This window comes from Mauremys mutica, chromosome 2, assembly GCF_020497125.1.
Source record: "Mauremys mutica isolate MM-2020 ecotype Southern chromosome 2, ASM2049712v1, whole genome shotgun sequence".
Classification (NCBI taxonomy): Eukaryota; Metazoa; Chordata; order Testudines; family Geoemydidae; genus Mauremys; species Mauremys mutica.
In genome coordinates, this window is record NC_059073.1 from 23,898,399 (window position 1) to 23,923,987 (window position 25,589).

The 25,589-nt window shown below is 43.6% G+C and overlaps 1 long non-coding RNA gene and 5 other non-coding genes across 6 annotated transcripts in view; 4 read left to right on the forward strand and 2 right to left on the reverse strand.

Moving 5' to 3' along the window:
* Positions 1-413: 413 nt before the first annotated feature.
* Positions 414-626, forward strand: LOC123365446. Its single transcript, XR_006577588.1, has one exon. It is a non-coding gene; the product is annotated as a small nucleolar RNA U3 (small nucleolar RNA).
* Positions 627-3,297: 2,671 nt separating this feature from the next.
* The window catches only part of LOC123364938, a 32,312-nt gene continuing 10,020 nt past the window's right edge, over positions 3,298-25,589 (reverse strand). The window contains exon 3 of the long non-coding RNA XR_006577366.1: positions 3,298-3,524. This is a non-coding gene — a long non-coding RNA (uncharacterized LOC123364938). The remainder of the gene's footprint in view (positions 3,525-25,589) is intronic.
* Positions 8,662-8,874, forward strand: LOC123365447. The gene has a single exon (XR_006577589.1). It is a non-coding gene; the product is annotated as a small nucleolar RNA U3 (small nucleolar RNA).
* Positions 12,669-12,882, reverse strand: LOC123365522. Its single transcript, XR_006577646.1, has one exon. It is a non-coding gene; the product is annotated as a small nucleolar RNA U3 (small nucleolar RNA).
* LOC123365524 lies at positions 14,779-14,992 on the forward strand. Its single transcript, XR_006577648.1, has one exon. It is a non-coding gene; the product is annotated as a small nucleolar RNA U3 (small nucleolar RNA).
* LOC123365526 lies at positions 18,422-18,635 on the forward strand. Its single transcript, XR_006577650.1, has one exon. It is a non-coding gene; the product is annotated as a small nucleolar RNA U3 (small nucleolar RNA).

Consider the following 25,589-nt stretch of genomic DNA (forward strand, 5'->3'; position numbering starts at 1 on the left):
AGCACTTAGACCCAGATCCACAAAGATAGTCACCTGAAGCCCAGATTTAGACACTTAAGTCCCAGTTTTAGACACTACTGTGACCCACAACACTCCCTTTTTTAGCCCAGCTCTTTATCTGCCTTGGATAAATATGTAGAGGCATCACAGAGCAGGGAGAAGAAGAAGATTGGTGGAGTGCCCTGTCTGTGTCTTCAGTTTATGCAAATGAAAGGGGATGGCTGCTTTGAGCAGCTTTGCTTTGATAGGCACCCTATGGAAGGGAGCCGTGGAGGGCAGAGTTGAGAGCCAGGTTCTACTCACGTGGGGCTTCTCGTAGTGCTCTCTGTCTCATGAAGGCCAAATTCTAGCAACCACCAGTTAGAGGACTATTCGCTACAATGGCCTGTGACTGGCAGGGTGGGTGTTGGTTAAAGTTATGCTTTCAGGGATTATTTCTTTAGTTGGTGACTGGAGAGGGGTGGCTGTGAAAAGCTGATTTTGCTAGCTATAATGAGGAATTGTAGTGTTTCCTTCTGAACATGAAAATAGCAGAAAGTCCTGTTCTATGGCAGTTGTTTTCTGCTATAGAAAAATGTCTTGTTCTTCTTGAGAAGAGCAGGGGAAAGATGCACAGTCTGAGTGGTTAGCTTTAAGCTTGTTTTGCATAATATGAAGAGGCAGTAGGATATGGTTCTTAAGAGCTGTGCTGTTTATAGGTGTGATACAATAAAATTTCTTGTAGTGAAACTGTCTACTTTTAGTAGTCCTTGTTATGTGACTGCACTTTTCCAAAGACTTTAAGGAAGGGTATTCTTTGTGTGTGTACTATGTTTTTGCTCCTGATCTTTGAAGTCAGAAGATTTATCATAAAAGAATTGTCTTTTTTCTCTTGCTTAGTCTGCCTTATCTTCAGAGCTATTTCTGTTCCTCCATTAAGTCTGACAGTTCCTTTCCCAATGACCCCTGTCAATTCTTCTGCACACTGGGATGAACGGATAATACTTCCCTATTAACACCACCGGAGCCACTGATGCTTGAGAACATTTTGTCTGTTCCCATCTGGCATTTTGGAGATCAGGAGGACAGCAGCCTGTATTCCCACCATTCACACTCTCTTAAGAGCCTAGAACACACTACCACTCTAGGTGACACACAGCAGAGCAACTTTCTTCCAGTCTGTGATGCTGTATGGAATGTAGGTGACCATTTATAATATTATTGATACCAATTTTACAAAATTGCAATTAATCTTACAAGATATGCCATGTAAGACAGGGGTCCCCAACCCCCGGTCCGCGGCCCGGTACCGGTCCACGGCCTCTTAGAAACCGGGCCGCGAACCGACCCAGTGGAGCTTCCGCAGGCATGCCTGCGAGAGGTCCAGCTCAGCCGCGGGACGAGCGCTCCCTCCACAGTCGTGCCTGCGGGAGGTCCGCTGCTCCCGGGGCTCAGCTGGAGCTTCCGCCGGCACGCCTGCGGAAGCTCCACTGGAGCCGGTGGACCTCCCGCAGGCGTGCCTGCGGAAGCTCCAGCTGAGCCCCGAGAGCAGCGGACCTCCCGCAGGCACGCCTGCGGAGGGTCCGGCAAACGAAACCGGTCCCTGGACCTAAAAAGGTTGGGGACCCCTGATGTAAGATATCAGTGGAACAGTTATGATTTGCTAAGTATGACAATCTTGTTTATATCTATGTATCATTTTTGTATCATGAGTTATAAATATGTGTAACCTATCCGTGATGTTGCACTCCATATGTTTAATAAAACTTTGTTTATGTGTGGATATGATGTAACTGGAATATGCTTTATGCAAAAGGTCTCTTGTAAGGTATAATTACAAGGGTTATGATCTACCGAATATATTCATCCTTTTTGTATGCATGTATCATTTTTATATCTGAAGTTATGAGCGTTGGCTCTATGCTTGTATTTGAAGTGTTTGCTGTAGGAAACACATAAGGGAGGTCTGGCCAACATATCATGAAGGGACTATTCAAGTAACTGGAAGTACTTAACTAACAATGGACTTTGGGAGACGCCAATCCACAGCTGAGCTTTTCTGGGAACGTTCAAACTAACATGTAAACAATGGCATCGGCCTGCAAAAAGCGGAATCATTCATGGACATGTGACTTGCCCATGTGGCTATAAACTGCATCTTATTGCTGTGATTTTGCACTGAATAACAAAAGAGTTTCCACCCACAATAGAGAGAATATAAAAGGCCCTAGAAGCCTCTCCATTTAAGCCCCAGTCATGTGGAATCTCCTGTTTTTCACCTAAGGTGCCTGCTGACACTAACAAGGTCAGTACCAGGGGAAAGGATTGGGCTCAGACTAGAAAGAAGCTTATTGGAACATCTCTGAAGGTGAGATTTACTTGTACTCAGTTTCTTAATGTATTAGGCTTAGACTTGCATGGTTTCTTTTATTTTGCTTGGTAACTTACTTTGTTCTGTCTGTTATTACTTGAAACCACTTAAATCCTACTTTTTATACTTAATAAAATCACTTTTGTTTATTAATTAACCTAGAGTAAGTGGAGCAAACAGCAATGCATATCTCCTCTGTCAGTGATATAGAGGGCAGACAATTTATGAGTTTACCCTGTATAAACTTTATACAGAATAGAATGGATTCATTTGGGGTTTGGGTCCCATTGGGAATTGGGTGTCTGGGTGCTGGAGATAGGTGACCTGCTGAGCAGTTTTTGGTTAAAGTCTGCAGTTTTGGGGGCGTGGACTGTCTGCGTCTTCAGTTTATGCAAATGAAAGAGGATGAATACTTTGAGCAGCTTTGCTTTAGTAGGCAGCCTACAGAAGGGTGCGGTGTGGGGCAGAGTTGAGAGCCAGAATCTACTCAGGTGGGGCTTCTCATAGTGCTCTCTGTCTCGTAAAGGCCAAATTGTAGCCACCACCAGTGTGAGGGCAATGCACTAGAATGGCCTTTGACAGGCACTATGCTAGTTAAGGCCAGGTCGTCTCAGGGTGGGTCAGGCTATTTCCAGCTTTTAAGGCTCATCTCCTAGCTATAATGAAAATAAAAATTGACAATACATGTAAATAAATTAGACTACCAAACAAAAAAAGAGAGATTTAATTAGATTTTTTTTATTTAATCAATGTTTTTCTAGTATTTTTCTGTGCAAATGCTCTAATTATTGAGGAAATAAATCTAGTTTTCATGTAATATCACAATTGATATTAAGCATAGCAAGCCTATTCAAATGCTCTTGTTCTATAGTTGAACAGTATAGTTCTTTACCTGCTTCAATATGTTGAAAGTGCGTTCATCTGAAGCCACTGATGCAGGCAAATTTTCAAAAATATGCAGTGCAATTGTGATATTAGGAAACACCCTCTAGAGTCCAAGTTTGAGTGTTTCTTGAAGCAATTCTTTTGCCTTGCAATCCAATTTAAAGTTCGTGGAATATATTTGTTTGAGGAAGATGACCTCATCACTGAGATCTTTTGAGATTTCTTTGTTGTACTGTTGCTGAAATTGTTCAGTTGCAGAAAGTAGACCCACATTACTCAGTCTGTTGAACTGTCAAAGAAACCCAAAAAGGGTACAAATTGAGTGACTCAAATCGATATGTAAGGGTACGTCTACACTACGGGATTATTCTGAATTTACATAAACCGGTTTAGCAAAACAGATTGTATAAAATCGAGTGTGCGCGGCCACACTAAACACATTAAATCGGTGGTGTGCATCCACAGTCCGAGGCTAGCGTCGATTTCTGGAGCATTGCACTGTGGGTAGCTATTCCGTAGCTATCCCATAGTTCCCGCAGCCTCCCCCGCCCCTTGGAATTTCCGGGTTGAGATCCCAGTGCCTGATGGGGCAAAAATCATTGTCGCGGGTGGTTCTGGGTAAATGTCATCAGTCACTCCTTCCGCTGGGAAAGCAACGGCAGACAAGCATTTCGTGCCTTTTTTCCCTGGATTGCCCTGGCAGATGCCATAGCATGGCAATCATGGAGCCTGTTTTTCCTTTTGTGACTGTCACCGTATGTGTACTAGATGCCACTCACAGAGGCGATTCAGCAGCGCTACACAGCTGCATGCTTTTGCTTTTGCATGACAGCAGAGATGGTTACCAGCCATATTGCACCATCTACCATACCATAAATTGGTAATAAGATGATCGTGGCTACCAGTCCTTTTGCACTGCACCATCTGTTGCTGTCATAAGTGCCCCTGGCTGCTCTTAGCTAGGGGCACAAAAGCCAAAATTGGGAATGACTCCCTGAGTCAATCTCTCCTTTTTGGTATCTAAAAATAGAATCAGTCCTGCCTAGAATATGGGCAAGTGTACTAGAGAACTACTGTATATCATAACCAGAGAGCACAGCTGCTCTGTGTCAGATCCTGCAGAAATTATGAGCTGTATGCTATTCACAGGGGGTGCTCCTGCAACAATCCCACCTGTTCATTCTGTTCTTCCCCCAGCCTTCCTGGGCTACCATAGCATTGTCCCCCCACTTGTGTGATGACACAGTGACTTGTTAGTGAGAAATGAGTTGAAGGCAGCCTCCATCTGCTATGATAGTCCAGACAGGACATTAAGCAGTGTGTAGGAGAGGAGCCCAGCATCCCACTGCTAGTCCAGGGGCAACTGAATCTTTTCTTTACACATGAAGGGTGGGGGCTGGTGGAGCTCAGCCCCCTGTTGCTATGATGAAGACGGTTACCAGCCATATTGCACCATCTACCAGGAAAAATTAGGGGCAGGCACCCTTGATCGACCTAACTGATGCTAGTCAGCATGGTTACCAGTCTTTTTGCACTGCCCCATGTGCCAATAGGCTGATGATGACAATGGGTATCAGTCTTATTGTACCATCAGCCACCCATGGCAGGGAGGGAGCAAGGATGTTGGTGTTGAGTGCTGCAGCATTGTGTCTATCTGCAGCATTCAGTAAAGATAGGGTGACATGTAAAAGAGTCAAGAGAGGATTGTTTCCCCTTTCACTTCTGGGGGTGGGTGGGGGGGTGCGTAAATTGCCGAGCTATGCCCTGACCCACCGCGGACACTGTGTTTGACCCTAGAAGCATTTGGAGCTCAGCCAAGAATGCAAATACTTTTCGGAGATTGCAAGAACTGTGGGATAGCTTGAGTCCTCCAGGCCATGAGCGTCCATTTGATTCTTTCCGTTACGCTTGTCACGCAGCAGTGAGCTGAGTCCCTGCTATGGCGTCTGTCTGGAGATTTTTTAAAAATGATTTTGAATTTTGTCTTCTGTAACGGAGCGCTGATAGAACAGATTTGCCTGCCCTTACAGCAATCACATCCGCATGGTCCATGCTGGAGCTCTTTCTTTATTTTGATTTTTAACTGCCTCGCCACACATGCTGATCGGAGCTCCACGCTGGGCAAACAGGAAATATTCAAAAGTTCGCGGGGCTTTTCCTGTCTACCTGGCCACTGCATCCGAGTTCAGATTGCTGTCCAGAGCGGTCAGTGGTGCACTGTGGGATACCACCCGGAGGCCAATACCGTCGATCTGCGGCCACACTAACCCTAATCCGATATGGTAATACCGATACTAGCGCTACTCCTCTCGTTAGGGAGGAGTACAGAAACCGGTTTAAAGAGCCCTTTATATCGATATAAAGGGCCTCTTAGTGTGGACGGGTGTGGCGTTAAATCGGTTTAACGCTCCTAAAACCGGTTTAAACGCGTAGTGTAGACCAGGCCCAAGACCTGATTGAATAGAGTCAATGATGACAAGGAAGACACTGACCCTATAATGCTGCTTGGCATTGGATTCAGTAGATAAGTTCCAATTGGTGGAGAACTCAGAAGAAATGCCAATATTCGGTGCTACTGATTTGGACTCAGTCAGGATTGCATCCCATGGTTCACAAATCTGTTGAATGTCATTGATAAGACTTTCAATGTTATCCCTCTCAACATCAAGTGTAGCATTGTGTGCTTCAATTACCAGATTAGTTTGGTGGATCATTGTAAGTAGCTTCATCCACAAAGATGACATCAGAATTCATTCAAATTCGGACATGTGCTTCTGAATAGATTGAAGTTCAGTTTGAGCCTGTGCAGTGAGATTGAGAGATTCAAGCTCATTTAAAGCCTTTCTCACTGAATTCAAATACTACGCAACTGGTTGAACACCATCAATCCATGCAGACCTTCTAGTTTTGGATTTCCCATGCAGTGAAACAGGAAGATATTGCTTCAGAATTTCCCACCTTTGGGGACTGCTACTGAAGAGATTGTGCGTTTGCTGAATAGTTCTAAAGTACGTAATTGCCTCTTTGCATGATTCAGCACAGTCAACACCTACAAGGTTTAGTGTGTGGTTTCCACAGCTGATGAAAATACAGTTTGAATTATGCTCAAGCAGAACTGCTTGAACACCTTTGTACTTCCCAGCCATATTAGATCCATTGTTATAGGCTTTACCAATGCAGACTTGAAAATCTAACTTAAAACCTTCTAGAATTGCTAGTACTTGAGCAGTAATTTCTTTTCCAGTTTTTCTCGTGAAATTATCAAAGAAAATAAACCTTTCTTCAATTGAAAATTTTGAGCTCTCTACAATCTTAATATATTGAATAACCATAGTAGTCTGTTCCTTGTGAGAACAATATGGAGTGGTATCAACAATGATTGAAAAATACTTGGCATTTCGAATCTCATCAAGAATTTTTGTACAAATGACCCACATAGCTCAATAAACTCATTTTTTTATGTGTGTGGAGAGATAATGGGTTTGCATGTGCTTTTGACTTTCTTGCAATTCTCAAATACATTTAACGTGCTCTGATAAAAGTGGGTCATATTGCTGAGGAGCTCAACTATGCCTAGAAAGTTTCAATTAGCACAATTACCAATATGTTCACTGTAACCAAAGAAAGCCAATCTCTGCTTAGAAAGAAAAAGGATGATATTCAGGATGCACTCAAGAAGTTTTTTTCTCCAGTTATTAGTTTCTGTAGAGAGTTCAGTCAAGAGTAACTTCTCAACTGAACTTTCAGCTGATACTGCCCTACTGGCTGATTTCCATGCAACATAGTTTTTCTTTGTGTGACAATGAACTCTCATGTGATGGTATTTGATCTTTCAACTTCCTCCAACCTCTGTTGATGCTCCATCCTGATTGATCAGAGAGAACTGATGCATTTGCAGCACTTTTGTTCAAAATGAAGTAGGGTGCACAGTACAGAGATTGTTTTTCTGTACTCCAGTATAATCAGTCTCTTATGCAGATCTCACCATTTGGAAGCATTTTTGTCAGCAGATGAGTAGATAAAACATGATTATCAGCATCTCGTGGAATGTTACCTGGAATTTCAAAACAACTAATTTGAAGAAAAGATTGTATTTGGGCAGCATTGGTCTTGTCAATAATTCCAATGTCAGTCACAGTCACACCTGTAGTACTCATGAATTGTTCTTGCTGCGTAAGATCTACATCTGCCTGCTGCAGTTGAGTTTCTTGATCATACACAGGATCTTCTGCTGCATCTGTTATGGTTCGCACATCTCCTTCTTGACTACTGTCCTCATGTTCAATTATTGGTATTGAAATATCACCTGTTGCAGCTGTGGAGTTTTCATTATCTGTAGCATTGTTTGTTGGGGAAGGTATGTTTTCTAGTAGTTTGAGAAATGAAGTTATTGGCTTGGAGCTTTTAGCTGCTGGTTCACTCAGTTGTTTTCGCCATCTCTTGCTTGCACCACTTTCAGATCTCCTCTTCATAGTGATCCATCTGGTCAATACATAGCCTATCCACACTTGAAATATTCTGCTGTAAATAAGTAGCTCATCTACACTTGAAATCTTCTACTGTAAACATGTACACAAATGCTGAATGGTACACAAATGCTGAAAAGACTTAAAATGAAGGAATACTAATTAAGAACACAAAATGAAACAGTCAGACAGGTTATTATCCTTATCACTGAATCAAAACTCAAGCACTCAAGGTATAATATAACAGGCTGAGCTGAAGACAAAGTGATGCCATATATATAATAAACACAGACATGGATACAGACAGAGGGATAATGTCAAAAAAATTAAAACATGTGGCCTCACGAAACTCACTGTACAAGACTGTCCTCACAAATGTTCCCCTTGAAACTGGGCCTATAGACTGCGAAAGCCTATGGTGAACCAACCAACCAGTCACCTCTTTTAGCTACCGTATGAGACAATAATGAGGAATTCTCACATATAAATAATTCCTTAGTCAACTAGACGTAAAACTATGAAGACATTACAATGTAACAATTCTCTACCTTTCAACACGCACTTGATCCAGCACCAGCTACTAATATATAAGTATACTATTGGTATACTTATATATACCAATAGTTTGTATATATAATCAGCTGCTCTGAGAGGACACGTTCCTCATGGTCTAATCTTCTGCCATCAGAACCAATATTTGTTTTTAATATTTATGAACATTTTAAAATCTTTAATATGACAAAATCTATATCAGTTAACAAAAAATGTATGCCTTTTACCAAATCACATCTCTTATTTCCTTAAACTTTCAGTTCTAAGCTGAGAGAGTGTGTCACATTTTGGTCCCATAGGAATGCGCATAAAAACAAGTTGTGAAACTTATCAAATGCCAAAAAATTAACAAGTGTCTAAATTTGAGGCCCTGTTTGAGCTTGGCCCCCTCGCTGATTGGCCCTGGTTAAGGCTATGCTTTCAGGGGTCATTTCTCTAGTTGGTGACTGGAGAAGGGTGACTGTGAAAAGCTGATCTTGCTAATCATGATGAGGAGTTATAGCATTTCATCTGAACATGAAAATGGCAGAGACTGCTGTTCCATGGCAGCTGCTTTCTGCTGTAGAAGAGTGTCTTGCTTTTCCTGAGAAGAGTAGGGGAAGGGTGCATAGTCTCAGTGGTTATCTATGAGCTATGAGCTTGTTTTGCTGGGTGTGTCTTAATCCTGAGTGGAGCGCAGGAGCTGGTCCAAGAGGTAACTATAGCAGGACCGCTTGGAAATAGTGACCATAATACAATAGCATTCAACATCCCTGTGGTGGGAAGAACATCTCAACTGCCCAACACTGTGGCCTTTAATTTCAAAAGGGGGAAACTATACAAAAATGAGGGGGTTAGTTAGACAAAAGTTAAAAGGTACAGTGACTAAAGTGAAATCCCTGCAAGTTGCGTGGGCCCTTTTTAAAGACACCATAATAGAGGCCCAACTTCAATGTATACCCCAAATTAAGAAAAACAGTAAAAGAACTAAAAAAGAGCCACCGTGGCTTAACAACCATGTAAAAGAAGCAGTGAGAGATAAAAAGACTTCCTTTAAAAAGTGGAAGTCAAATCCTAGTGAGGCAAATAGAAAGAAGCACAAACACTGCCAACTTAAGTGCAAGAGTGTAATAAGAAAAGCCAAAGAGGAGTTTGAAGAACGGCTAGCCAAAAACTCCAAAGGTAATAACAAAATGTTTTTTAAGTACATCAGAAGCAGGAAGCCTGCTAAACAACCAGTGGGGCCCCTTGACGATGAAAATACAAAAGGAGCGCTTAAAGATGATAAAGTCATTGCAGAGAAACTAAATGGATTCTTTGCTTCAGTCTTCACGGCTGAGGATGTTAGGGAGATTCACAAACTTGAGCTGGCTTTTGTAGGTGACAAATCTGAGGAACTGTCACAGATTGAAGTATCACTAGAGGAGGTTTTGGAATTAATTGATAAACTCAACATTAACAAGTCACCGGGACCAGGTGGCATTCACCCAAGAGTTCTGAAAGAACTCAAATGTGAAGTTGCGGAACTATTAACTAAGGTTTGTAACCTGTCCTTTAAATCGGCTTCGGTACCCAATGACTGGAAGTTAGCTAATGTAACGCCAATATTTAAAAAGGGCTCTAGGGGTGATCCCAGCAATTACAGACCGGTAAGTCTAACGTCGGTACCGGGCAAATTAGTTGAAACAATAGTAAAGAATAAAATTGTCAGACACATAGAAAAACATAAACTCTTGAGCAATAGTCAACATGGTTTCTGTAAAGGGAAATCGTGTCTTACTAATCTATTAGAGTTCTTTGAAGGGGTCAACAAACATGTGGACAAGGGGGATCCGGTGGACATAGTATACTTAGATTTCCAGAAAGCCTTTGACAAGGTCCCTCACCAAAGGCTCTTACGTAAATTAAGCTGTCATGGGATAAAAGGAAAGGTCCTTTCATGGATTGAGAACTGGTTAAAGGACAGGGAACAAAGGGTAGGAATTAATGGTAAATTCTCAGAATGGAGAGGGGTAACTAGTGGTGTTCCCCAAAGGTCAGTCCTAGGACCAATCCTATTCAATTTATTCATAAATGATCTGGAGAAAGGGGTAAACAGTGAGGTGGCAAAGTTTGCAGATGATACTAAACTACTCAAGATAGTTAAGACCAAAGCAGATTGTGAAGAACTTCAAAAAGATCTCACAAAGCTAAGTGATTGGGCAACAAAATGGCAAATGAAATTTAATGTGGATAAATGTAAAGTAATGCACATTGGAAAAAATAACCCCAACTATACATACAACATGATGGGGGCTAATTTAGCTACAACGAGTCAGGAAAAAGATCTTGGAGTTATCGTGGATAGTTCTCTGAAGATGTCCACGCAGTGTGCAGAGGCGGTCAAAAAAGCAAACAGGATGTTAGGAATCATTAAAAAGGGGATAGAGAATAAGACTGAGAATATATTATTGCCCTTATATAAATCCATGGTACGCCCACATCTCGAATACTGTGTACAGATGTGGTCTCCTCACCTCAAAAAAGATATTCTAGCACTAGAAAAGGTTCAGAAAAGAGCAACTAAAATGGTTAGGGGTTTAGAGAGGGTCCCATATGAGGAAAGATTAAAGAGGCTAGGACTCTTCAGTTTGGAAAAGAGAAGACTAAGGGGGGACATGATAGAGGTATATAAAATCATGAGTGATGTTGAGAAAGTGGATAAGGAAAAGTTATTTACTTATTCCCATAATACAAGAACTAGGGGTCACCAAATGAAATTAATAGGCAGCAGGTTTAAAACAAATAAAAGGAAGTTCTTCTTCACGCAGCGCACAGTCAACTTGTGGAATTCCTTACCTGAGGAGGTTGTGAAGGCTAGGACTATAACAATGTTTAAAAGGGGACTGAATAAATTCATGGTGGCTAAGTCCATAAATGGCTATTAGCCAGGATGGGTAAGAATGGTGTCCCTAGCCTCTGTTCGTCAGAGGATGGAGATGGATGGCAGGAGAGAGATCACTTGATCATTGCCTGTTAGGTTCACTCCCTCAGGGGCACCTGGCATTGGCCACTGTCGGTAGACAGATACTGGGCTAGATGGACCTTTGGTCTGACCTGGTACGGCCTTTCTTATGTTCTTATGGAGTGTGGGGGAGTCAGGGCTCTGCACCCCTTCCCCTCACTTCCTGCAATTCACCATGACTCTCAGCCAGCCAGTAAAACAGAAGGTTTATTAGATGACAGGAACACAGTAAAAAACAGAGCTTGTAGGTACAGAGAACAGGACCCCTCCGTCAGGTCCATCTTGGGGGTAGGAAGCCCAGACCCCGGTTCAGGGCCTCTCTTCATTTCCCCAGCCAACTCAAAACTGAAACCCGCTCCAGCCCCTCCTCTGGCCTTTCATACAGCAGCTTGAAAGGGAAGAACCCTTTGGATTCCTGGGGCACTTCCCTGTACCACAGGTGGGGCAGGTACTTGTCCCAGTCTTGCCGATGCTGATTCAACAAGGGAGGCTGCACATAGGAGAGCAGATTCTCCCAAAAATGGTGGTTAACACTGTAATTAGATTCACCATCCAGTCACAAACTGTGCTCATGATCCCTGCACACTGGTTATCAAAAAGCTAAAAAAATAATAATCACACAACCCCCTTTATTGCAGCCCAGTCTTTGCCTCCAAATCAGCAAATAGACCCGGGACTGTGAGAAGTTATTTAAAACTCTATTCACTACACAAAATGGATCTGAAAAGGACCAGCCACATTACCAGATCAACATTCGTTTGGATCTTATCCAAAATATCATGCTGCCAGTCAATCCTTTAGTATCTCAAAGTAAAGGTTTTATTATAAACAAAAAGAGAAGAGAGCTGTTAAATGGTGAAAGCAATTGGATATCGACAGATGACTTCACAGTCCATATATCAGGTTCTTAGAAACACTATGAGTTTGCGGGCTTGTAAAGTCCCTCTGGAACAATTCCGAAGCTTGGATGGGTCATTGAGTGCTTTGTTCAAAGCTTCCGTTTGTAGAGAAGTTACTCCAGAAGTGAGAAGCAGGACTGAAGACAAAATGGAGAAGATGCAGCTGTCTTTTTATATCCTTTACCATGTGACTTGTACATAGAATCATAGAACTGGAAGGGACCTCAAGAGATCATCTAGTTCAATCCCCTACATGACTAAGTATTATCTAGACTGGGGGGTCTCAAACTGTGGGTCAGGATCCCAAAGTGGGTCACAAACCTATTTTAAGGGGGGGTCATCAGGACTGGAGTTAGAACTGCTGGAGTCTAGGACTAAGGCTAAAGCCCAAGGACATCAGCCCTGCACAGAGCAGAAGGGGACATAGCATTTCATTGCTTGGGGTTTAACTACACCAAACCCACAAACAGCACAGCTTCTAAAAACTATATACTAGCTTTTTTTTCACACTGAACAAAACAAGCTCAAAGCTAACCACTCAGACTGTGCATCTTTCCCCTGCTTTTCTCAGGAAGAGCAAGACACTCATCCACAGCAGAAAGTAGCTGCTACAGAACAACACTCTCTGCCATTGTCATGCTCAGAAAGAAACACTACAGTTCTTCATTGTGGTTAGCAAGGCCAGGCTTTTACAACCACCCTTCTCCAGTCACCAACTAGAGAAATGATCCCTGAAAGCATAACCTTAATCAATGCCCACCCTGCCAGTCACAGGCCATTCTAGAGTAATGCTCTCTAAGTGGTGGTTCCTAGAATTTGACCTTCATGAGACAGAGAGTAGTACAAGAAGCCCCATGTGAGTAGAACCTGTCTCTCAACTCTGCCTTTCACGGCCCCCTTCTGTAGGCTGCCTATCAAAGCAAAGCTGCTCAAAGCAGCCATCCCCTTCATTTGCATAAATTGAAGACACAGACAGGCCACTCCACCAATCTTCTCCTTCTCCCTGCTCTGTGATGCCTAAGACAACAATCCTCTAGCTAGCCAAAGCAAGAGCTCTCTAGAAATGCCTGCCTATTCAGCTTTGGACACCCTCGTAATGTTTCTTTGGCACCACAGACCAAAATGGAGAAAGTCAGCAGTGGGGAGCCAGGTTGTCCAACAAGGGGTGTTTTCTGAACCTAAGGACCAGTCTCACCATTCTCCAGGGAGCAGGAACTCCCAACTTTTCTGGAAACCACTGCAGAAGCTTTGACTTAAAAGCAAGTATTTGTAGCCATAGGCTTTCCTTTGAACCAAACCAGAGTCCAGAGAAACCCTATCAAAATGTCAAACATATCTCCCCTCAGCCTTCTTTTGGTTAGGCTAAACAAGCCAAGCTCTTTGAGTCTCCTTTCATATGACAGGTTTTCCATTCCTTGGATCATCCTAGTAGCCCTTCTCTGTACATGTTCCAGTTTGAATTCATCCTTCTTAAACATGGGAGACCAAAACTGCACACACTATTCCAGATGAGGTCTCACCAGTGCCTTGTATAAGGGTATTAACATCTTCTTATCTCTACTGAAAATACCTCCCCTAATACAGCCCAAGACCTCATTGGTTTTTTTCATGGCCATATCACACTGGTGGCTCATAGTCATCCTGTAATGAACCAATACTCCAAGGTCCTTCTCCTTCTCTGTTACTTCCAACTGATGAATCCCCAGCTTATAATAAAAATTCTTGTTATTGATCCCTAAATGCATGACCTTGCACTTTTCACTATTAAATGTCATCCCATTACTATTACTCAGTTTACAAGGTCATCCAGATCTTCCTGTATGATATCCCGGTCCTTCTCAGTATTGGCAATACCTCCCAGCTTTGTGTCATCCGCAAACTTTATTAGCACATTCCCACTTATTGTGCCAAGGTCAGTAATAAAAAGATTAAATAAGATTGGTCCAAAAACTGATTATTATTATGTTTTAGCTTCTTGATAACCAGTGGGGGGGGATCGCAAGCACAGTTTGTGACTGGATGGTGATTCTAACTACAGTGTTAACCACCAGTTTTGGGAGAATCTGCTCTCCTTTGTACAACTTGTCCTGACCTTGGCATTTTCAGCATCAGCTTCTCTAGGCACTGCATGTCATACAGATGAATAGCAAATTGAAATTTTGACAGGATTTCTCTGGATTCTGGTCATGAATGGTGAGACTGGTCCTCAGGTTCAGGAAACACCCCTTGTTGGGCAGCCTGGCTCCCCACTGCTGACTTTCTCCAGTTTGGTCTCTGGTGCCAAAGAAACATTACAAGGATGTCCAAAACTGAATAGGCAGGCATTTCTAGAGAGCTCTTGGCTTGGCCAGCTAGAGGATTGTTGTCTTAGGCATTGCCGAGAAGGGAGCAGGGAGAAGATTGGTTGAGTGACTTGTCTGTGTCTTCAGTTTATGCAAATGAAAGGGGATGGCTACTTTGAGCCTCTTTGCTTTGATAGGCAGCCTATGGAAGGGGGCCATGGAGGGCAGAGTTGAGAGCCAGGATCTGTTCACGTGGGGCTTCTCGTAGTGCTCTCTCTCTCGTGAAGGCCAAATTGTAGCACCCACCAGTTAGAGGACCATGCGCCGGAATGGTCTGGGACTGTCCAGGTGGGTATTGGTTAAGGCTATGCTTTCAGGGATCATTTCTCTAGTTGGTGACTGGAGAAGGGTGGTTGTAAAAGCCTGGCCTTGCTAACCACAATGAGGAGCTGTAGTGTTTCTTTCTGATCATGACAATGGCTGAAAGTGCTGTTCTGTGGCAGCTGCTTTCTGTTGTGGAAGAGTGTCTTGCTTTTCCTGAAAAGAGCAGGAGAAGGAAACAGAGTCTGAGTGGTTAGCTTTGAACTTCTTTTGTTGAGTGTGAAAAAACATTTGGGTGTTCCCCTTGAGAGCTGTGCTCCTTGTGGGTTTGGTGTGCTGAGTTCTCAGCAATGATGTGTTCTATCTGCTTTCAGGTGGTATGTGAGTGGGTGGTATCTATCAGCAGGCTTCAGAGAAAAGCTTTCTTTGTGGATGTTACTGTGTCTCCATTAGGTCCTTATTCCTTGTCTCTGCAATCAGCAGGTTTCCCATAAAAAGGTTGTCTTTTATCTCTTGCTTGTTCTACTTCATCTGAGTAGCTATTTCTCTTTCCTTCACTGAGTCTGACAATGCTTCTCCCCATGGTACCTGCCAACTGTTCTCCATGCTGGAAGCAATGGATGATGCTTCCCTGCTAACACTACCGGAGCCACTGGCACTTGGGAAGATTTTGTCTCTTCCCGTGTGGCAAAGCTGAGATCAGCAGGATAGTAGCCAGTTTCTTGCTCTCTGAGAAGCCTAGAACATCTCCCCAGCTCTACATTACACACTGCTGAGCGACTTTCATCCAGGTGAATAGCCATTAGAAATTGTAACGGGGATTATCTGGACCCTGGTCCGGTTCAATGGAAAACCTATGGTTCTATAACCCTGCTTTTAAGTAGTGGTCTGTATTTCCCGTTTTCATTTGTAAAAAAAGAAAATCTGGAAATTTTTCAGTGTTTATTTTCCAAACCTTCAAACCAGCATGGAATTAGGATAAATATGAAAAAATTTAAACATTGTGGAAAATTGTGGGGGGCGTGGAAGGAAAACCTTTTGCAATATAAACAGTTTATTACAGTATAATGGAAACTTTCTTTTAATGTACAAAGGTCTATTTTGTCTCTCTCGGAGCTAGTAGTTTTTCCATAATCCTGGTTTGCGTACACTCAGGTAATTTTCTTCAAGCTCTCCTCGCTCAAATTCAGCCTCATACTGGCTTGGAGGTAGTCCAACTTTGAAATTATGCACTCTGCATCAATAGATAAGGGGGTACACTCAAAGATCACTGTGCCTCTTTGCTGCAGTTGGGAAGTGTGTCTTGATGACTGTTCCAAAAAGCCAGCACATCCAGTTTTGCATTGTCAGGGGTAGGCAAGTTTATGTAAGTAGTAAATTCCCCTTTCAGATTTGAAAGTTCGTCTTTAGTGTCAAATAGTTGAACCACTCTGGCATAACGGCCACAGTCTGGTGCAAAATTCACCTCAAAGAAGGGGGTGAAACACCTGGAAGAAGACAATCCAAAAAGAATCTTTGGCACCACTCACTTTGGGGTTCAGATTACGTGTCCCGGTCGTCTCCCATTTCTCGCTGAGCATCCTATGGAAGGTTTTGAATGCTTTTTTGATTTTCTTGTGTTCCAGGGTCAGAAGGCTTTCCAGAAACAGCTGGGTTTTCTCGCTGTATGCTTCTCCTTCAGCTTTTGTGCTCAATTCAGCTGAGCTTTTGGTTGTCAGGATCCATGAAACATCTGTATTGGCAAATGTGTTGGCAGTAGTCAAAGAAAACTCCAGTGTTTTCTGTGTGTCACACACCGATTCCAAGTTTCCAGCAAAGAACGTTCCCTTGGTGCACAGAATCTGGCAGTCATTCTGCTTAGTTGCCAGTCTCTTCAGAGTTTCTGCTTGAGAACCACCAAACTCAGGATGATCTAGGAGACGATGATCTAGCACAGTCGAAGCATTATTTACATGACGGGCAGGAAAATACAAGCTCCTCTACCCACGTGGCAGAACGGGGGTGGGGGCCTCTGCACTCGTCTCGCTCTGTGTAAAACAAGGCCTTCAAATTGTTCGCATGCTTGAAAATGGCCCTGAATCCAATGATGCAAGATTGAATTTCTTTCATTTCCTCTGTAGCAGTAGATGCTGACAATGCAACATTAATCAGTTGAGCAGGACAGATAATAGGCAGCAGCTCCGGCTTCTGATTGAGTTTAACGTCCCAGGCAAACTTATCCATGTAGGATGCAGAATTTGTATTAGTTGTGGCCAATATAGCTGGTACATCTCAACCATGTTAGTTATGGCTGTGGCGACAAAACAGTTGTGAGCAGCAGGAACGAATGTCTCCTCAGCACAAAAGAAACGAGGCTTTATCACTTTGAAGTCAACCAACAGTAACCAACGGCCAAGAATTGGAAGCTCCAAAGCATCAGGAGACTCCTCAAAAATCAGACTAGATGCCACATCTCCATCCATTCCTTGCATCCGTTTTCTACTAAAGCATCATCATTATCTTTCAGATCCTTACGAATCAGGTTGTCCGCATTAGGAAGGGTTTTTGCTGCTGGACGCTATTGCTGCACAAAGTCACCAATAAGCCCCCCCGGCAATTAACGGTGATTGTCCGAGGAAACAAAGAGCATGCACAAATTCATTGACACACTGGTGCTCTGGGCTCTTTTTCACTAAAGCCCCACTGAAAGCTCCTCATATTGACTGTTTATCCCAAAGCTCACTTTCTTCTTTAAGCTTCTCCTGTTGCTTGCTTTTGACATGCTCCTTTATTCTGTCATCATGAGTGCTGACCTCAACGCTGCCGTACTTGCAGCGCAAGGCATCCTCTTCGCTCCTGTCTTTACTTGTTTTGAAAAGTTCCAAGCACTGATTTTCTTGTTGGTATTCATGCATAGATTTGCAGTTTTGAGCCCAAATGTACCTTCTTAGCTTGTCTTTATCAGTGGGTGATTGATTGATCGATTAAATTCAGCGCCGCGCTAAACGGATGCAAAGCAATAGGCGGGCAGCGTCTCCTTGTGGGCCAATCATACCGTGATATTAACGTGATTTGATATTTCCAATCTCCACTGTATGTGGGTGTTTTGTGTTTTACACTGCGAGACTCCTTCAGTCTCAGAACTTCAAGACATAATTGCATAAAGTGGTAGTGTTTACCAAAAATAAGGACCTTAAAAAAATCTTGAGTGGTTTGATAAAATATCATGTCAACGCTCCTGCTCCCTGAAGAATGGTAAGACTGGCCCTGGGGTTCAGACAACACCCCTCATTGCAGAGCCCGGCTCCCCACCGCTGACTTTCTCCAGTTTGGTCTCTGGTGCCAAAGAAAGGTGCTCTGGTGTCCAAAACTGTATAGGCTGTGGTGTCTAGAGAGCTCTTGGCTTGGCCAGCTAGAGGATTGTTGTCTTAGGCATTGCCGAGAAGGGAGCAGGGAGAAGATTGGTTGAGTGACTTGTCTGTGTTTTCAGTTTATGCAAATGAAAGGGGATGGCTACTTTGAGCCTCTTTGCTTTGATAGGCAGCCTACGGAAGGGGGCCATGGAGGGCAGAGTTGAGAGCCAGGATCTGTTCACGTGGGGCTTCTCATAGTGCTCTCTCTCTCGTGAAGGCCAAATTGTAGCACCCACCAGTTAGAGGACAATGCGCCAGAATGGTCTGTGACTGGCAGGGTGGGTATTGGTTAAGGCTATGCTTTTAGGGATTATTTTTCTAGTTGGTGACTGGAGAAGGGTGGTTGTAAAAGCCTGGCTTTGCTAACCATAATGAGGAGCTATAGTATTTCTTTCTGAGCACGACAATGGCTGAAAGTGCTGTTCTGTGGCAGCTGCTTTCTGCTGCGGAAGAGTGTCTTGCTCTTCCTGAGAAGAGCAGGGGAAAGAAACACAGTCTGAGTAGTTAGCTTTGAACTTGTTTTTTTGGGTGTGAAGAAAAGTTTGGGTGTACCCCCCTGGGAGCTGTGCTCCTTATGGCTTTGGTGTGCTGAGTTCTCAGCAATGAAATGCTCCATCTGCTTTCAGGTGGTGTGTGACTGGGTGGTATCTATTAGCAGGCTTTAGAGAAAAGCTTTCTTTGTGGATGTTACTGTGTCTCCATTAGGTCCTTGTTCCTGGTTTCTGCAATCAGCAGGTTTCTCATAAAAAGGTTGTCTTTTATCTCTTGCTTGTTCTACTTCATCTGAGTAGCTATTTCTCCTTCCTTCGCTGAGTCTGACAATGCTTCTCCCCATGGCACCTGCCAACTGTCCTCCATGCTGGAAGCAATGGATGACGCTTCCCTGCTAACACCACCAGAGCCACTGGTGCTTGGGAAGATTTTGTCTCTTCCCGCTTGGCAAAGCTGAGATCGGCAGGATAGCAGCCAGTTTCTTGCTCTCTGAGAAGCCTAGAACATGTCCCCAAGTCTAGGTTACACACTGCTGAGCGACTTTCATCCAGGTGAATAGCCATTAGAAATTGTAACGGGGATTATCTGGACTCTGGTCAGGTTCAAAGGAAAACCTATGGCTCTATAACCCTGCTTTTTAGTAGTGGTCTGTGTTTCCCGTTTTTATTTGTAAAAAAAGAAAATCTGGGAATTTTTCAGTGTTTAATTTCCAAACCTTCATACCAGCATGGAATCAGGATAAATATGAAAAAAATGTAAACATTGTGGAAAATTGTGAGGGGCGTGGAAGGAAAACTTTTTGCAATATAAACAGTTTATTACAGTATAATGGAAACTTTCTTTTAATGTACAAAGGTATATTTTGTCTCTCTTGGAGCTAGTAGTTTTTCCATAATCCTGGTTTGTGTACGCTCAGGTAATTTTCTTCAAGGTACCCTCACTCAAGTTGAGCCTCATGCTGGTTTAGAAGTAGTCCAACTTTGAAAATAAGCACTCTGTCTGCATCAATAGATAAGGGGGTACACTCAAAGATCACCGTGCCTCTTTGCTGCAGTTGGGAAGTGTGTCTTGATGACTGTTCCAAAAAGCCAGCACATCCAGTTTTACATTGTTGGGGGTAGGCAAGTTCATGTAAGTAGTAAATTCCGATTTCAGATTTGAAAGTTCATCTTTACTGGCAAATAGTTGAACCACTCTGGCATAACGGCCTCAGTCTGCTTGAATATTCACCTTGAAGAAGGGGGTAAAAGACCTGGAAGAGGACAATCCAAAAAGAATCTTTGGCACCAAGCACTTTGGGGTTCAGATTATGGGTCATGGTCGTCTCCCATTTCTCTCTGAGCATTTTGTTGAAGGGTTTGAATGCTTTTTTGGTTTTCTCGTAATCCAGGGTCAAAAGGATTTCCGGAAGCAGCTGGGTTTTCTCGCCATATATTTCTCCTTCAGCTTTTGTGCTCAATTCAGCTGTGAGTTTGGTTGTTAGGATCCATTAAACATCTGTATTGGCAAACATTGCAGAAAATCACAGTGTTTTCTGTGTGTCACAATGATTCCAAGTTTTCAACAATGACTATTACCTTGGTGCGCAGACTGTGGTGATCATTCTGGTTATTTGCTAGTCTCTTCAGAGTTTCTGCTTTAGAACCAACTGTCACAGACTCACAGGACTCATGCTCTCTCGGTTCCATGTGGTCTCTGGGAGTAGCCCCTTTCAGTGTGGCAGCCCTCTGCAAGAGTTGCACTCTCTCTGGGGCTAGGTCCTTCCACCTCCTGAGACTGTACCTCTGAGCCATAAGCACACCTGTGTCTCTCCATGAGCCCCCTCAGTAAGTCCACTCACTCTGGACCCTTGGGGAGTCCACACCCATAGGAAGCAATATGACCCTGATCTCTAGTCTGCAGTGACTCTCAGCCAGGCTAAAAGAGAAGTGTTTATTGTACATCTGAACACATCACAGGAAGTTCTCAGGGTCCTCAAATCTAGAAAGTCTCAGCATAGTTCATCTGGGTCTGTCCCAGTACAGGTGGGCTCAGGCTGCTGATTTCCCTACATCATCCCCTCCCTCCCTCATGGGTGTTTACACACCCGTCTCCCCCCCCCCTCCCCCGCCCTGAATTTCCCCAACTCCCTCGCCCCCGGCCGTGGTCTAGCAATTACATGCAGTGTTGTCAATTTAGTCTTTGGTTGGAAATTTGAATTGAAATTGAAACATTAATACACACTTTAAAAGCATATACAGTATATGATAAAACACTTCTACCTGAAAAAGCATAATGGGTTTGAAAAGTATGAACAAAGATTAGCTTCCTCATATAGTTGTTGTTTATGACAATGTTGGCACATTTGTTTCAGCTATATTGGCCAACCTAATAATTTCAAATTATGATTTGTAAGCAAGGTCTGAGTGAGCTCGCCCCTGTCAGCTAGTGATGAACCAGGAGTTGGGTGGAAAGGCTTCAGTACCAGACTGTATTTACATGAACACACTTACTCTGCCTAGGTATCCAGCAGACAGAGTTGTGTTGCACAAGTGATCAATTTTGGCTGGTGTTGGATTACGAATGTGGGGGTAATGAAATGCTGTTATCCTTATTGCACGAGTAAAGGGCAGCAGAACTTTGCTTAGCCTGCCTGAATGAGGCGGGGGGTGTCTTCCTCAGTGCTTAATTTGTGCTAGGGCTTTCCGGGGCGGATCTCCAGCACCTCTAGGCTTAGCAGTTCATAACCCTGGGACCTCTGGATTTGCCATATCAGTTATGAGAGTAACAAACTTGCTTGCACACTGACGCCTCTTTCATTACAAATTAAGCACTGGTCACTCTCACCTGAACTGCTCTTGCTAATCAGGACATTTGGATGCTATAGTCTAGGGGGAAGACAGAGAGCGGGGGAAGCTGCTCTGCTCGGCTCGGCAGTGTGGGCTCTGCCAAAGAATCACAGGGCACTATTTGACCTGCCCCTCTCCCCTGATAAAAGTTAGAGCTGATTAGGCTTCACAGAGAGTTCTTTGGTTTGTTAAGTGACCACTAGAGCTGAAATCACTCATAATCAGGTCTCAGTGCTTAAACCTGTTGCAGGACAGTGTTTCTGTAAAAGAGACTGCCCAGCCTGCACTAGCAGTGAGGTTCCCCCACTGAGAGCTGAAATCACTGAGAGCCAGGTGGAACCTTGAGAGACCGACTCACAGAGGTCACAGTGGCAAGTGGCAGCAGAAGGTGACGATACAGGGCCATTGGGGATGGAGCGGTGGAGTAAACAGCAGCATGATGAACAACAGCGGTCAGAGGGAGCGGCCAGAGTGAGCAGTGAGCAGTTGAGGGAATGAGTAATGTGCCTTTTCCCCGTTCCCCCCAGGTCCCAGGGTGGGAGGTAAGCTCATGTGAAAGCACCTCTATACTCTGGGTCTCCACTGACCAAGGACAACAACTATGAGTGGAGTGCAGTGGAAGGAGAAGAATCATAGAATATCAGAATTGTAAGGGACCTCAGGAGGTCATCTAGTCCAACCCCCTGCTCAAAGCAGGACCAATCCCCAACTAAATCATCCCAGCCAGGGCTTTGTCAAGCCTGACCTTAAAAACCTCTAAGGAAGGAGATTCCACCACCTCCCTAGGTAACCCATTCCAATGCTTCACCACCCTCCTAGTGAAAAAGTTTTTCCTAATATCCAACCTAAACCTCCCCCACTGCAGCTTGAGACCATTACTCCTTGTTCTGTCATCTGGTACCACTGAGAACAGTCTAGATCTATCCTCTTTGGAACCCCTTTCAGGTAGTTGAAAGCAGCTATCAAATCCCCCCTCATTCTTCTCTTCTGCAGACAAAACAATCCCAGTTCCCTCAGCCTCTCCTCGTAAGTCATGTGCTCCAGCACCCTTATCATTTTTGTTGCCCTCTGCTGGACTCTTTCCAATTTTTCCACATCCTTCTTGTAGTGTGGGCCCCAAAACTGGACACAGTACTCCAGATGAGGCCTCACCAGTGTCGAATAGAGGGGAATGATCATGTCCCTTGATCTGCTGGCAATGCCCCTACTTATATAGACCAAAATTGTCATTAGCCTCCTTGGCAATAAGGGCACACTGTCGACTCATATCCAGCTTCTCATCCACTGTAACCCCTAGGTCCTTTTTTGCAGAACCGCTGCCTAGCCATTCAGTCCCTAGTCTGTAGCAGTGCATGGGATTCTTCCGTCCTAAGTGCAGGACTCTGCACTTGTCCTTGTTGAACCTCATCAGATTTCTTTTAACCCATTCTTCTAATTTGTCTAAGTCCCTCTGTATCCTATCCCTACTCTCCAGCGTATCTACCACTCCTCCCAGTTTAGTGTTATCTGCAAACTTGCTGAGGGTGCAGTCCACACCATCCTCCAGATCATTAATGAATAGAGGGACACATTAAAGGAGCATTTGTTTGTTGGACTATATTTTAGTGAATTCACTCCAGAATGCTAGATTTGTGACTAAGAAACTTATAGAAATATATATTTCCTAGTAGGCCAACATTTTTAAAATGTATTATTTGCCAAGGTCGTTATCGCACATGATTGTTATCTCAAGAGGTCGTTATCTTGGGGAGTTTCTGTACGAAACTTTTTTATTATTATAAGTAATTTTTATGTAAGAACAGCCATATTGGGTCAGACCAATGGTCCATCTACCCAGGATCCTGTCTTCCAACAGTGGCCAATGCCAGGTACTTCAGAGGGAATGAACAGAACAGGCAATCATTGAGTAATCCATTGCCTTTTATCCACTCCCAGCTTATAGCGAACAGAGACTAGGGACACTCAGAGCTTGGGTTTGCATCTCTGACCATCCTGGCTAATAGTCATTGATAGACCTAACTTCTATGAACTTATCTGGTTCTTTTTTGAACCTTGTTAAAATTTTGGCCTTCATGACATCCCTGGCAAAAAGTTCCACAGGTTGACTGTGTGTTGTGTGAAGAAGTACTTTCTGTTGTCTGTTTTAAACTTGCTGCCTATTAATTTCATTGAGTGAGCCCTGGTTCTTGTGTTAAGTGCAGGGGTAAATAACACTTCCTTATTCACTTTCTCCACACCAGTCAAGATTTATAGGCCTCTATAATATCCTATTTTAGTCGTCTGTTTTTTGAGCTGAAAAGTCCCAGTCTTTTTAATTTCCAATAATATGAAATCTGTTTCATAGCCCTAATAATTTGTGTTGCCCTTCTCTGTACTTTTTCCAATTCCAATATATCTCTTTTGAGATGTGGGGACCAGACTGCCTGCGGCATTCAAGATGTGGGTGTATCATGGATTTATATAGTAAAAGTGGAGGAGCTTGGTTTGCCAGAATGATCAGTCAAGCTAATACTGACAACCTACATGAAAAGGCTGCAAAATGTCATGTCTCTGGACTGCATTGACATGCAGAAAGCCTTATAAGCTAGTCAAAGCCAATTTTACAAGTTCTTAATGAGGCTGTTAAGAATACTGGAAACACAACACAGTTTATGTGAACCAACATGGCTGTTGCATCATACATTCTATTTAAGCAAGAGATACCACACACTACAAACTGTAGGCCAATGTTAAGTGCATTGTCACTTGTTAATCCTGAAGTTGGACACTGGTTCCAAACAGGACTGGCAAATGCTCACTATCTTTCTGCAAAAAACCTCAACTGACTGGCTAGAAGCATGCGGTGCAACAGTGACTCAGCAGTTGAAAAAGCAAAGAACTCTCTCACCACATTCCAAAAATGTGCATACATGGCTGATGAATGCACCGATGCAAATAGGCATCAAGTAGTAAGTCATCATGTACATTATCTTGATGTCCATGGTAGGCCAGTAGATGCATTCTAGATGTTCAGGTTATGGAAGACACGTCAGCTGCATCTTTGCTATCTGAGAAGAGTTAAATGCTTGTAAATTGAACCCCAAAGAGATGACTGCTTCTGCATTTGATGGAGCTGCAAACTCCTCTGGAAGACATAGTGGACTACTAACTTTGCTCAGAGAAAAGTGTAAACTAATCTCTCCTATACACACTGCTGAGGCATCTACTCCACCTAGTGCTAGTATGAGCTGCAGACTCTTCAAAATACATTAAAAAGCCATACATGTAATGGCTTTGTTACACTCTTTTTTCAGCAAGAGTCCAAAAGGTCTGAACCTTTTGGAAAAAAATAGAAGATCCACTGGAACTGAAATTCAAATTAGTCCAACCTGGGAAAACCTGCTGGCTTTCTCATGAGCGATCTTTGGCTGTTGTCTTAAAATTACTGCAGCTGTTATTACTGGCTTTGGAAAGTATTTACCAACACAGGACAGATCTAAGTAGTGCAGCTAACAGACTACTTTTGCTAATGAGTTCAGAGAAGACTATCACCATTCTCTCTCTTGTAAGTCTACTGTTGAAACCACTTGGGTCATTAACAGGGGCAGCTCTAGACATTTCGCCGCCCCAAGCACGGCAGCATGCCGTGGGGGCGCTCTCTCTGCCAGTTGCCGGTCCCGCGGCTCCGGTGGACCTCCCGCAGGCGTGCCTGCGGAGGGTCCGCTGTTCCCACGGCTCCACCGAAGCCGTGGGACCAATGGATCCTCCGCAGGCACGCCTGCGGGAGGTCCACCGGAGCTGCCTGCCGCCCTCCCGGCGACCGGCAGAGCGCCCCCCACAGCATGCGGCCCCAAGCACGCGCTTGACGTGCTGGGGCCTGGAGCCGCCCCTGGTCATTAAATAATGCCATCCAGGCATCTGCTACAACAGCAGTAGATCTTTGTCCAGCAATAGAAGCTACCCCTGGATCAATCAGAGAGCTATCCATTGAAAATGTACTGGAAGAAGCAAAGACTTCAGTCCAGAAGTTGACTAAAGAAGGCACTTATATTGAATCCTTAAGTGAAGAGGACAAGAAGTGTTTGTTAATCCCGCTGAAAAAGTACACAGACTTGATTCCTACAAATCAATAATGGTGATTTCTGGATTCTATTCAACAT